Source organism: Triticum dicoccoides, chromosome 3A, assembly GCF_002162155.2.
Source record: "Triticum dicoccoides isolate Atlit2015 ecotype Zavitan chromosome 3A, WEW_v2.0, whole genome shotgun sequence".
In the NCBI taxonomy this organism is placed as follows: domain Eukaryota; kingdom Viridiplantae; phylum Streptophyta; class Magnoliopsida; order Poales; family Poaceae; genus Triticum; species Triticum dicoccoides.
This window is the reverse complement of record NC_041384.1, coordinates 97,069,251-97,081,501: the sequence shown is the minus strand read 5'-3', so window position 1 is coordinate 97,081,501 and position 12,251 is coordinate 97,069,251.

Below are 12,251 nucleotides of genomic sequence, written 5' to 3'. Positions count from 1 at the left end.
AGGCTTAAGCAACACCTACCTAACTATATTCATCCGTCCCAGCATGCTTTTATAGAGGGTAGGCGTATTAGTAACAACATTATCATTGCTCAAGAAATAGCCCATTCTTTTGCTCTTAAATCATGGAATTGCAATGACTTCATGCTTAAAATAGATCTTGCAAAGGCCTTTGACATAATTGAATGGCACTTTATAGAGTCAGCTCTTGCTCGTAAAGTGTTGAATGGTCATTTCATTAATCTTATACATGCTTGCATCTCTTCACCCATCTTCTCTATTAATACTAATGGCCAGTCTTATGGGAGATTCAAAAGCTCTAGAGGTATTAGGCAAGGATGCCCTCTATCACATTCACTTTTTGTCCTTGCAGTGAATGAACTCTCTCTCACTTCAAGAAGCATTACAAAATAACCAAGTGTCAGGTATAGCTCTTGGACCACAATGTTGGCCAATTCATTCCCTCATGTTTGCTGACAATCCTTTGGTATGTGGTAAGGTTAATATGCAGGAAGCTTCAGTTATAGCCCAGGTTCTACGACATTTTTGTAATCCCTCGGGTCAGATCCCAAACTGGAATAAGTCAGCCATTACGTTTAGTCATAATGTAGACTTACAGGTCACGCAGCAGATCAAAGGAATCTTTCCAATTCCTGACATTGACAGTTCCACTGTTCACCTTGGGCATTCTGTCATCCTCCCTGCCAAAGATAGAGCTGTTGGGGAACGCAGTAATTTCAAAAAAATCCTACGCACACACAAGATCATGGTGATGCATAGCAACGAGAGGGGATAGTATCGTCCACGTACCCTCACAGACCGTAAGCGGAAGCGTTATGAGAACGCGGTTGATGTAGTCGTACGTCTTCACGATCCGACCGGTCCAAGTACCGAACGCATGGCACCTCCGAGTTCAGCACACGTTCAGCTCGATGATGTCCCATGAACTCTGATCCAGCAGAGCTTCACAGGAGAGTTCCGTCAGCACGACGGCGTGATGACGATAATGATGTTGCTACCGACGCAGGGCTTCGCCTAAGCACCGCTACGATATGATCGAGGTGGATTATGGTGGAGGGGGGCACCGCACACGACTTGGAACAATCAACTTGTGTGTCTTTGGGTGCCCCCTGCCCCGTATATAAAGGAGCAAGGGGGGAGGCCGGCCGGCCCTTGCAGGGTGCGCCAGGAGGAGGAGTCCTCCTCCTAGTAGGAGTAGGACTCCCCTTTCCTACTCCTACTAGGAGGGGAAAAGGAAGGAGGAGAGGGAGAAGGAAGGAGAGGGACGAAAGGAGGAAAGGGGGTCCGGCCCCCTAGTCTGATTCGGTTTGGGCTAGAGGGGCCCCACGCCCTGCCTTGTCCTACCTCCTCTCTTCCACCACTTGGCCCATGAGGCCCAATACTTCTTCCCCCGTATTCCCATAACTCCCCCGTACTCCGAAAAATACCCGAATCACTCGGAGCCTTTCCGATGTTCGAGTATAGTCGTCCAATATATCGATCTTTATGTCTCGACCATTTCGAGACTCCTTGTCATGTCCCTGATCTAATCTAGGACTCCGAACTACCTTCGGTACATCAAACACATAAACTCATAATACCGATCGTCACTGAATGTTAAGCGTGCGGACCCTACGGGTTTGAGAACTATGTACACATGACCGAGGCACTTCTCCGGTCAATAACCAATAGCAAAACCTGGATGCTCATATTGGTTCCTACATATTCTACGAAGATCTTTTATCGGTCAAACCGCATAACAACATACGTTGTTCCCTTTGTCATCGGTATGTTACTTGCCCAAGATTCGATCGTCGGTATCTCAATACCTAGTTTAATCTCGTTACTGGCAAGTCTCTTTACTCATTCCGTAATGCATCATCCCGCAACTAACTCATTAGTCACATTGCTTGCAAGGCTTATAGTGATGTGCATTACCGAGAGGGCCCAGAGATACCTCTCCGATAATCGGAGTGACAAATCCTAATCTTGATCCATGCCAACTCAACAAACACCATTGGAGACACCTGTAGAGCACTTTTATAATCACCCAGTTACGTTGTGACGTTTGATAGCACATGAAGTCGTCCTCCGGTATTCGGGAGTTGCATGATCTCATAGTCATAGGAACATGTATAAGTCATGAAGAAAGCAATAGCAATATACTAAACGATCAAATGCTAAGCTAACGGAATGGGTCGAGTCAATCACATCATTAATGTGATCCCGTTAATCAAATGACAACTCATGTCTATGGTTAGGAAACATAACCATCATTGATTCAATGAGCCAGTCAAGTAGAGGCAAACTAGTGACACTCTGTTTGTCTATGTATTCACACATGTACTAAGTTTCCAGTTAATACAATTCTAGCATGAATAATAAACATTTATCACGATATAAGGAAATATAAATAACAACTTTATTATTGCCTCTAGGGCATATTTCCTTCAGTCTCCCACTTGCACTAGAGTCAATAATCTAGTTCACATCGTCATGTGATTTAACACCAATAGTTCACATTTTTATGTGATTAGTTCACATCTAAATGTGACTAACACCCAAAGGGTTTACTAGAGTCAATAATCTAGTTCACATCGCTATGTGATTAACACCCAAAGAGTGATCATGTTTTGCTTGTGAGAGAAATTTAGTCAACGGGTCTGCAACATTCAGATCCGCATGTATTTTGCAAATTTCTATGTCTACAATGCTCTGCACGGAGCTACTCTAGCTAATTGCTACCACTTTCAATATGTATCCAGATCGTGACTTAGAGTCATCTAGATCGATGTAAAAAGCTTGCATCGACGTAACTCATTACGACGAACTCTTTTATCACCTCCATAACCGAGAAATATTTCCTTAGTCCTCTAAGGATAATTTTGACCGCTGTCCAGTGATCTACTCCTAGAACACTATTGTACTCCCTTGCCAGAATCATGCTAAGGCATACAATAGGACTGGTAAACAGCATAGCATACTTGATAGAACCTATGACTGAGGCATAGGGAATGACTTTTCATTCTCTTTCTATTTTCTGATGTGGTCGGGTTTTGAGTCTTTACTCAACTTCACACCATACAACACAGGCAAGAACTCCTTTGACTTTTCCATTTTGAACTACTTCAAAATCTTGTCAAGGTATGTACTCATTGAAAATAGATCAAGCGTCTTGATCTATCTCTATAGATCTTGATGCTCAATAAAAAGCACTACACCTAGAAATAGGAATCAACAAGAGAAAAACTTTGTTAGAAATTACCCCTTTCCTGATCGATATCAGGGCTGGGATGTAAGTAGCTTCATCGAGGTCTTTCTTTGAAAAACTCTTTTCAAACACTCCTTTATGCTTTCCAGAAAATTCTACATTATTTTCGATCAACAATATGTCATTCACATATACTTATCAGAAATGTTGTAGTGCTCCCATTAACTTTCTTGTAAATACAGGCTTCACCGCAAGTCTGTATAAAACCATATGCTTTGATCACTTTATCAAAGCATATATTCCAAATCCGAGATGCTTGCACCAGTCCATAGATGGATCGCTGGAGCTTGCACACTTTGTTAGCACCTTTAGGATTGACAAAACTTTCTTGTTGTATCATATACAATTCTTCTTTAAGAAATCCATTAAGGAATGTAGTTTTGACATCCATTTGCCAGATTTCATAAAATGCGGCAACTGCTAACATGATTCGGACAGACTTTTAAGCATCGATATGAGTGAGAAACTCTCATCGTAGTCAACACTTTGAACTTGTCGAAAACATTTTTGCGACAATTCGAGCTTTGTAGATAGTAACACTACTATCAGTGTCCGTCTTCCTCTTGAAGATCCATTTATTCTAAATGACCCACCGATCATCGGGCAAGTCAATCAAAGTCCATACTTTGTTCTCATACATGGATCCCATCTCAGATTTCATGGCCTCAAGCCATTTCGCGGAATCTGGGCTCATCATTGCTTCCTCATAGTTTGTAGGTTCGTCATGGTCAAGTAACATGACATCCAGAATAGGATTACCGTAACACTCTGGTGCGGATCTCACTCTGGTTGACCTACAAGGTTCGGTAGTAACTTGATCTGAAGTTACATGATCATCATCATTAGCTTCCTCACTAATTGGTGTAGGAGTCACAGGAACAGATTTCTGTGATGAACTACTTTCCAATAAGGGAGCAGGTACAGTTACCTCATCAAGTTCTACTTCCCTCCCACTCACTTCTTTCGAGAGAAACTCCCTCTCTAGAAAGGATCCATTCTTAGCAACAAATGTCTTGCCTTCGGATCTGTGATAGAAGGTGTACCCAACTGTCTCCTTTGGGTATCCTATGAAGAAACATTTCTCCGATTTGGGTTTGAGCTTATCAGGATGAAACTTTTTCACAGAAGCATCGCAACACCAAAGTTTAAGAAACGACAACTTTGGTTTCTTGCCAAACCACAGTTCATATGGCGTCATCTCAACGGATTTAGATGGTGCCCTATTTAACGTGAATGCAGTTGTCTCTAATGCATCACCCCAAAACGGTAGTGGTAAATCGGTAAGAGACATCATAGATTGCACCATATCTAATAAAGTACGGTTACGATGTTCGGACACACCATTATGCTCTGGTGTTCCAGGTGTCATGAGTTGCGAAACTATTCCTCATTGTTTCAAATGAAGACCAAACTCGTAACTCAAATATTCTCCTCCATGATCAGATCGTAGAAACTTTACTTTCTTGTTACGATGATTTTCCACTTCACTCTGAAATTATTTGAACTTTTCAAATGTTTCAGATTTATGTTTCATCAAGAAGATATACCCATATCTTAGTCAAATCATCTGTGAAGGTCAGAAAATAACGATACCTGCCTCGAGCCTCAACACTCATCGGACTGCATACATCAGTATGTATTATTTCCAACAAGTCTGTTGCTCGCTCCATTGTTCCGGAGAACGGAGTCTTAGTCATCTTGCCCATGAGGCCTGGTTCGCAAGCATCAACTGATTCATAATCAAATGATTCCAAAAGCCCATCAGCATGGATTTTCTTCATGCACTTTACACCAATATGACCTAAACGGCAGTGCCACAAATAAGTTGCACTATCATTATTAACTTTGCATCTTTTGGCTTCAATATTATGAATATGTGTATCACTCTGATCGAGATTCAATAAACCATTCACCTTGGGTGTATGATCATTGAAGGTTTTATTCATGTAAATAGAACAACAATTATTCTCTGACTTTAAATGAATAACCGTATTGTAATAAACATGATCAAGTCATATTCATGCTTAACGCAAACACCAAATAACATTTATTTAGGTTCAACACTAATCCCGGAAGTATAGGGAGTGTGCGATGATGATCATATCAATCTTGGAACCACTTCCAACACACATCGTCACTTCACCCTTAACTAGTCTCTGTTCATTCTGCAACTCCTGTTTCGAGTTACTAATATCAACAGCTGAACTAGTATCAAATACTGAGGGGTTGCTATAAACACTAGTAAAGTACACATCAATAACATGTATATCAAATATACCTTTGTTCACTTTTCCATCCTTCTTATCCGCCAAATACTTGGGGCAGTTCTGCTTCCAGTGACTAGTCCCTTTGCAGTAGAAGCACTTAGTCTCAGGCTTAGGTCTAGACTTGGGCTTCTTCACTTGAGCAGCAACTTGCTTGTCGTTCTTCTTGAAGTTCCCCTTCTTCCCTTTGCCCTTTTATTGAAACTAATGGTCTTGTCAACCATCAACACTTGATGCTTTTCTTGATTTCTACCTTCGTCGATTTCAGCATCACGAAGAGCTTGGGAATCATTTCCGTTATCCCTTGCATATTATAGTTCATCACGAAGTTCTAGTAACTTGGTGATAGTGACTAGAGAACTCTATCAATCACTATCTTTTCTGGAAGATTAACTCCCACTTGATTCAAGTGATTGTAGTACTCAGACATTCTGAGCACATGCTCACTAGCTGAGCTATTCTCCTCCATCTTGTAGGCAAAGTTCTTGTCAAAGGTCTCATACCTTTTGACATGGGCATGAGTCTGAAATACTAATTTCAACTCTTGAAACATCTCATATGCTCCATGGCATTCAAAATGTCTTTGAAGCCCTGATTCTAAGCCGTAAAGCATGGTGCACTAAACTATCAAGTAGTCATCATATCGAGCTCGCCAAACGTTCATAACGTCTGCATCTGCTCCTGCAATCGGTCTGTCACCTAGCGGTGCATCAAGGACATAATTCTTCTGTGCATAAATTAGGATAATCCTCAGATCATGGATCTAATCCGCATCATTGCTACTAACATCTTTCAACTTAGTTTTTCTCTAGGAGCATATAAAAATAAACGGGGAGCTACATCGCAAGCTATTGATCTACAACATAGTTATGAAAATACTATCAGGACTAAGTTCATGATAAATTAAAGTTCAATTAATCATATTACTTAAGAACTCCCACTTAGATATACATCTCTCTAATCATCTAAGTGATCACGTGATCCAAATCAACTAAACCATGATCGATCATCACGTGAAATGGAGTAGTTTTCAATGGTGAACATCACTATGTTGATCATATCTACTATATGATTCACGCTCGACCTTTCGGTCTCAGTGTTCCGAGGCCATATATGCATACGCTAGGCTCGTCAAGTTTAACCCGAGTATTTTTGTGTGTGCAAAACTGGCTTGCACCCGTTGTATGTGAACGTAGAGCTTATCATACCCGATCATCACGTGGTGTCTCGGCACGACGAACTTTGGCAACGCTGCATACTCAGGGAGAACACTTATACCTTTAAATTTAGTGAGAGATCATCTTATAATGCTACCGTCGAACTAAGCAAAATAAGATGTATAAAAGATAAACATCACATGCAATCAAAAATATGTGACATGATATGGCCATCATCATCTTGTGCCTTTGATCTCCATCTCCAAAGTACTGTCATGATCTCCATTGTTACCAGCATGACACCATGATCTCCATCATCTTGATCTTTTATCAACGTGTCGTCACATGGTCGTCTCACCAGCTATTGCTTTTGCAACTATTGCTACCGCATAGCGATAAAGTAAAGCAATTACATGGCACTTGCATCTTATGCAATAAAGAGACAACCATAAGGCTCCTGCCAATTGCCGATAACTTTAACAAAACATGATCATCTCATACAACAATTTAGATCTCATCACGTCTTTACCATATCACATCACAACATGTCCTGCAAAAACAAGTTAGACGTCCTCTACTTTGTTGTTGCAATTTTTACATGGCTGCTACGGGCTGAGCAAGAACCGTTCTTACCTACGCATCAAAAACCACAACATCGTATAGTGATTGCTTTTTGATCTTCAGAAAGAACCCTGTTCATTGAATCCGATTCAACTAAAGCTGGAGAAACAGACACCCACTAGCCACCTATGCGCGAAGCACGTCGGTAGAACCAGTCTCGCGTAAGAGTACGCGTAATGTCGGTCTGGGCCGCTTCATCCAACAATGCCGCTGAATCAAGAATCAACTAGTGACGGCAAGCAATATGTATATACCCATGCCCACAACTCCTTTGTGTTCTACTCGTGCATATAACATCTACGCATAAACCTGGCTCGGATGCCACCGTTGGGGAATGCAGTAATTTCAAAAAAAAATCCTACGCACACGCATGCTCATGGTGATGCATAGCAACGAGAGGGGAGAGTATCGTCCACGTACCCTCGTAGGCCGTGAGTGGAAGCGTTATGAGAACGCGGTTGATGTAGTCGTATGTCTTCACGATCCGACCGATCCAAGTACCGAACGCACGGCACCTCCGAGTTCAGCACACGTTCAGCTCGATGACGTCCCACGAACTCCGATCCAGCAGAGCTTCACATGAGAGTTCCGTCAGCACAACGCGCGTGATGACGGTGATGATGTTGCTACCGACGCAGGGCTTCTCCTAAGCACCGCTACGATATGATCGAGGTGGATTATGGTGGAGGGGGCCACCGCACACGGCTTGGAACAATCAACTTGTGTGTTTTTGGGTGCTCCCCTGCCCCCATATATAAAGGAGCAAGGGGGGAGGCCGGCCGGCCCTTGCAGGGCGCGCCAGGAGGAGGAGTCCTCCTCCTAGTAGGAGTAGGACTCCCCTGTCCTACTCCTACTAGGAGGGGAAAAGGAAGGAGGAGAGGGAGAGGAAGGAGAGGGAGGAAAGGAGGAAAGGGGGTCGGCCCCCTAGTCCAATTCGGTTTGGGCTAGGGGGGCCGCGCGCCCTGCCTTGTCCTACCTCCTTGATAACCCACAAGTATAGGGGATCGCAACAGTTTTCGAGGGTAGAGTATTCAACCCAAATTTATTGATTCGACACAAGGGGGGCCAAAGAATATTCTCAAGTATTAGCAGGTGAGTTGTCAATTCAACCACACCTGGAAACTTGATATCTACGACAAAGTATTTAGTAGGAAAGTAATATGATAGTAGTGGTAACGATAGCAAAAGTAACGGTAGCAAAAGTAATGTTTTTGGTATTTTGTAGTGATGATAACAATAGCAATGGAAAAGTAAATAAGCGAAGAACAATATATGGAAAGCTCGTAGGCAATGGATCGGTGATAGAGAATTATGCCGGATGCGGTTTATCATGTAAAAGTCATAACCTAGGGTGACACAGAACTAGCTCCAATTCATCAATGTAATGTAGGCATGTATTCCGAATATAGTCATACGTGCTTATGGAAAAGAACTTGCATGACATATTTTGTCCTACCCTCCCGTGGCAGCGGGGTCCTCGCGGAAACTAAGGGATATTAAGGCCTCCTTTTAATAGAGTACTGGACCAAAGCATTAACACATAGTGAATACATGAACTCCTCAAACTACGTTCATCACCGGAAGTGGTCCCGATTATTGTCACTTTGGGGTTGCCGGATCATAACACATAGTAGGTGACTATAGACTTGCAAGATAGGATCAAGAACTCACATATATTCATGAAAACATAATAGGTTCAGATCTGAAATCATGTCACTCAGGCCCTAGTGACAAGCATTAAGCATAGCAAAGTCATAGCAACATCAATCTCAGAACATAGTGGAGACTAGGGATCAAACCCTAACAAAACTAACTTGATTACATGATAAATCTCATCCAACCCATCACCGTCCAGCAAGCCTACGATGGAATTACTCACGCACGGTGGTGAGCATCATGAAATTGGTGATGGAGGATGGTTAATGATGATGATGGCGGTGGATTCCCCTCTCCGGAGCCCCGAACGGACTCCAGATCAGCCCTCCCGTGAGAGTTTAGGGCTTGGCGGCGGCTTTGTATCGTAAAACGCGATGAATCTTTCTCTCTGATTTTTTTCTCTCTGAACACGGATATATAGAGTTGGAGTTGAGGTCGGAGGAGCTCCATAGGGCCCACGAGGTAGGGGGCGCGCCTAGGGGGGCAGGCGCGCCCCCACCCTCGTGGCTAGGGTGTGGGACCCCTGGTCTTGATCTTTTTCCAGTATTTTTTATTATTTCCAAAAATAATCTCTGTGAAGTTTCAGGTCATTCCGAGAACTTTTGTTTCTGCACATAAATAACACCATAGCAATTCTGCTGAAAACAACGTCAGTCCAGGTTAGTTCCATTCAAATCATGCAAGTTAGAGTCCAAAACAAGGGCAAAAGTGTTTGGAAAAGTAGATATGATGGAGACGTATCAACTCCCCCAAGTTTAAACCTTTGGTTATCCTCAAGCAATTCAGTTGACAAACTGAAAGTGATAAAGAAAAACTTTTACAAACTCTGTTGTTGTAAATATGTAAAGCCAGCATTCAAGTTTTCAGCAAAGATTATAAACTAACCATATTCACAATACTGCTTAGGTCTCATGTTTACTCATGTCAATGGCATAATCAACTAGCGAGCAATAATACTAAATTTCGGATGACAACACTTTCTCAAAACAATCATAATATGATATAACAAAATGGTATCTCGCTAGCCCTTTCTGAGACCGCAAAACAAAAATGCAGAGCACCTTTAAAGATCAAGGACTGACGAGACATTGCAATTCATGGTAAAAAAGATCTAGTCAAGTCATACTCAATGTAAACTAATAGTAATGAATGCAAATGACAGTGGTGCTCTCCAACTGGTGCTTTTTAATAAGAGGATGATGACTCAACGTAAAAGTAAATAGATATGCCCTTCGCAGAGGGAAGCAGGGATTTGTAGAGGTGCCAGAGCTCGGTTATGAAATAGAGGTGAATAATATTTTGAGCGGTATACTTTCATTGTCAACATAACAACCAAGAGATGGCGATATCTTCCATGCTACACACATTATAGGGGGTTTCCAAACAGAATGGTAAAGTTTATACTCCCCCTCCACCAACAAGCATCAATCCATGGATTGCTCGAAACAATGAGTGCCTCCAACTAACAAGAGTCCCAGGGGGAGTTTTGTTTGCAATTATTTTGATTTCATTTGCATAAAGCATGGGACTAGGCATCCCGGTGACCAGCTATTTTCTCGTGAGTGAGGAGCGGAGTCCACTCCTCTTGAGAATAACCCGCCTAACATGGAAGATACAGACAGCCCTAGTTGATACATGAGCTATTCGAGCATACAAAATAGGATATTTATTTGAAGGTTCAGAGTTTGGCACATACAAATTTACATGGAATGGCAGGTAGATACCTTATATAGGCAGGTATGGTGGACTGATATGGCATGACTTTGGGGTTTATGGGATTGGATGCACAAGAAGTATTCCCGCTTAGTACAGCTGAAGGCTAGAAAAAGACTGGGAAGCGACCAGCTAGAGAGCGACAATAGTCATGAACATGCATTAAAATTAATCAACACCGAATGCAAGCATGAGTAGGATATAATGCACCATGAACATAAATATCATAGAGGGTATGTTGATTTTGTTTCAACTACATGCATGAACATCTGCCAAGTCAAGCCACTCGATTCGTTCAAAAGAGGATACCACCCTATCATACCACATCACAACCATTTTAATAGCATGTTGCCACGCAAGGTAAACCATTATAAGCTCCTAGCTAATTAAGCATGGCATAAGAAACTATGATCTCTAATTGTCATCACAAACATGTTTATTCATAACAGGCTGAATCAGGAACGATGAACTAATCATATTTACAAAAACAAGAGAGGTCGAGTTCATACCAGCTTCTCCCATCTCAACCAGTTCATCATATATCGTCATAATTGCCTTTCACTTGCACGACCAAATGAGGTGAATAATAATAATAGTGCACGTGCATTGGACTAAGCTGGAATCTGCAAGCATTCAATAAACAGGAGAAGACAAGGCAATATGGACTCTTGGTTAAATCAACAATAATGCATATAGGAGTCACTTCAACAATTTAATCATGATCTTCTCCTATCGACCCCCAAAGAAAAAAAGAAATAAAACTATTTACACGGGAAAGCTCCCAACAAGCAAAAGAAGAACAGGAAATCTTTTTGGGTTTTCTTTTTAATTACTATTACAAGCATGGAAATTAAAACTAGCTAAAAACTACAACTATTTTTTTTTGTTTTTCTTAAGGTTTATTAAACACACAAGAAGAAAGCATAAAAAGAGAAAATAAAGTAGAATGAATATTACAATGAAAAAGTATGAGCACCGACATCTAGCAATGAGTATGTGAACATAAATGTAATGTCGGTGGGAAATACGTACTCCCCCAAGCTTAGGATTTTGGCCTAAGTTGGTTGCTACCTCTTGAGCACTGCATTGGTTTCCCCCGAAGAGGAAGGGATGATGCAGCAAAGTAGCGTAAGTATTTCCCTGAGTTTTTGAGAACCAACGTATCAATCCAGTAGGAGGCTACGCGCCAGTCCCTCGTACCTGCACAAAACAAATAAATCCTTGCAACCAATGCGATAAGGGGTTGTCAATCCCTACACGGCCACTTACGAGAGTGAGATCTGATAGATATGATAAGATAAGATTTTTGGTATTTTTGTGATAAAGATGCAAAGTAAAATAAAAGCAAAGTAAAAAGCAAAGGAAATAACTAAGTATTGGGAGATTAATATGATGAAGATAGTCCCAGGGGCATAGGTTTCACTAGTGGCTTCTCTCGAGAGCATACGTATTCTACGGTGGGTGAACAAATTACTGTTGAGCAATTGACAGAATTGAGCATAGTTATGAGAATATCTAGGTATGATCATGTATATAGGCATCACGTCCGAGACAAGTAGACCGACTCCTGCC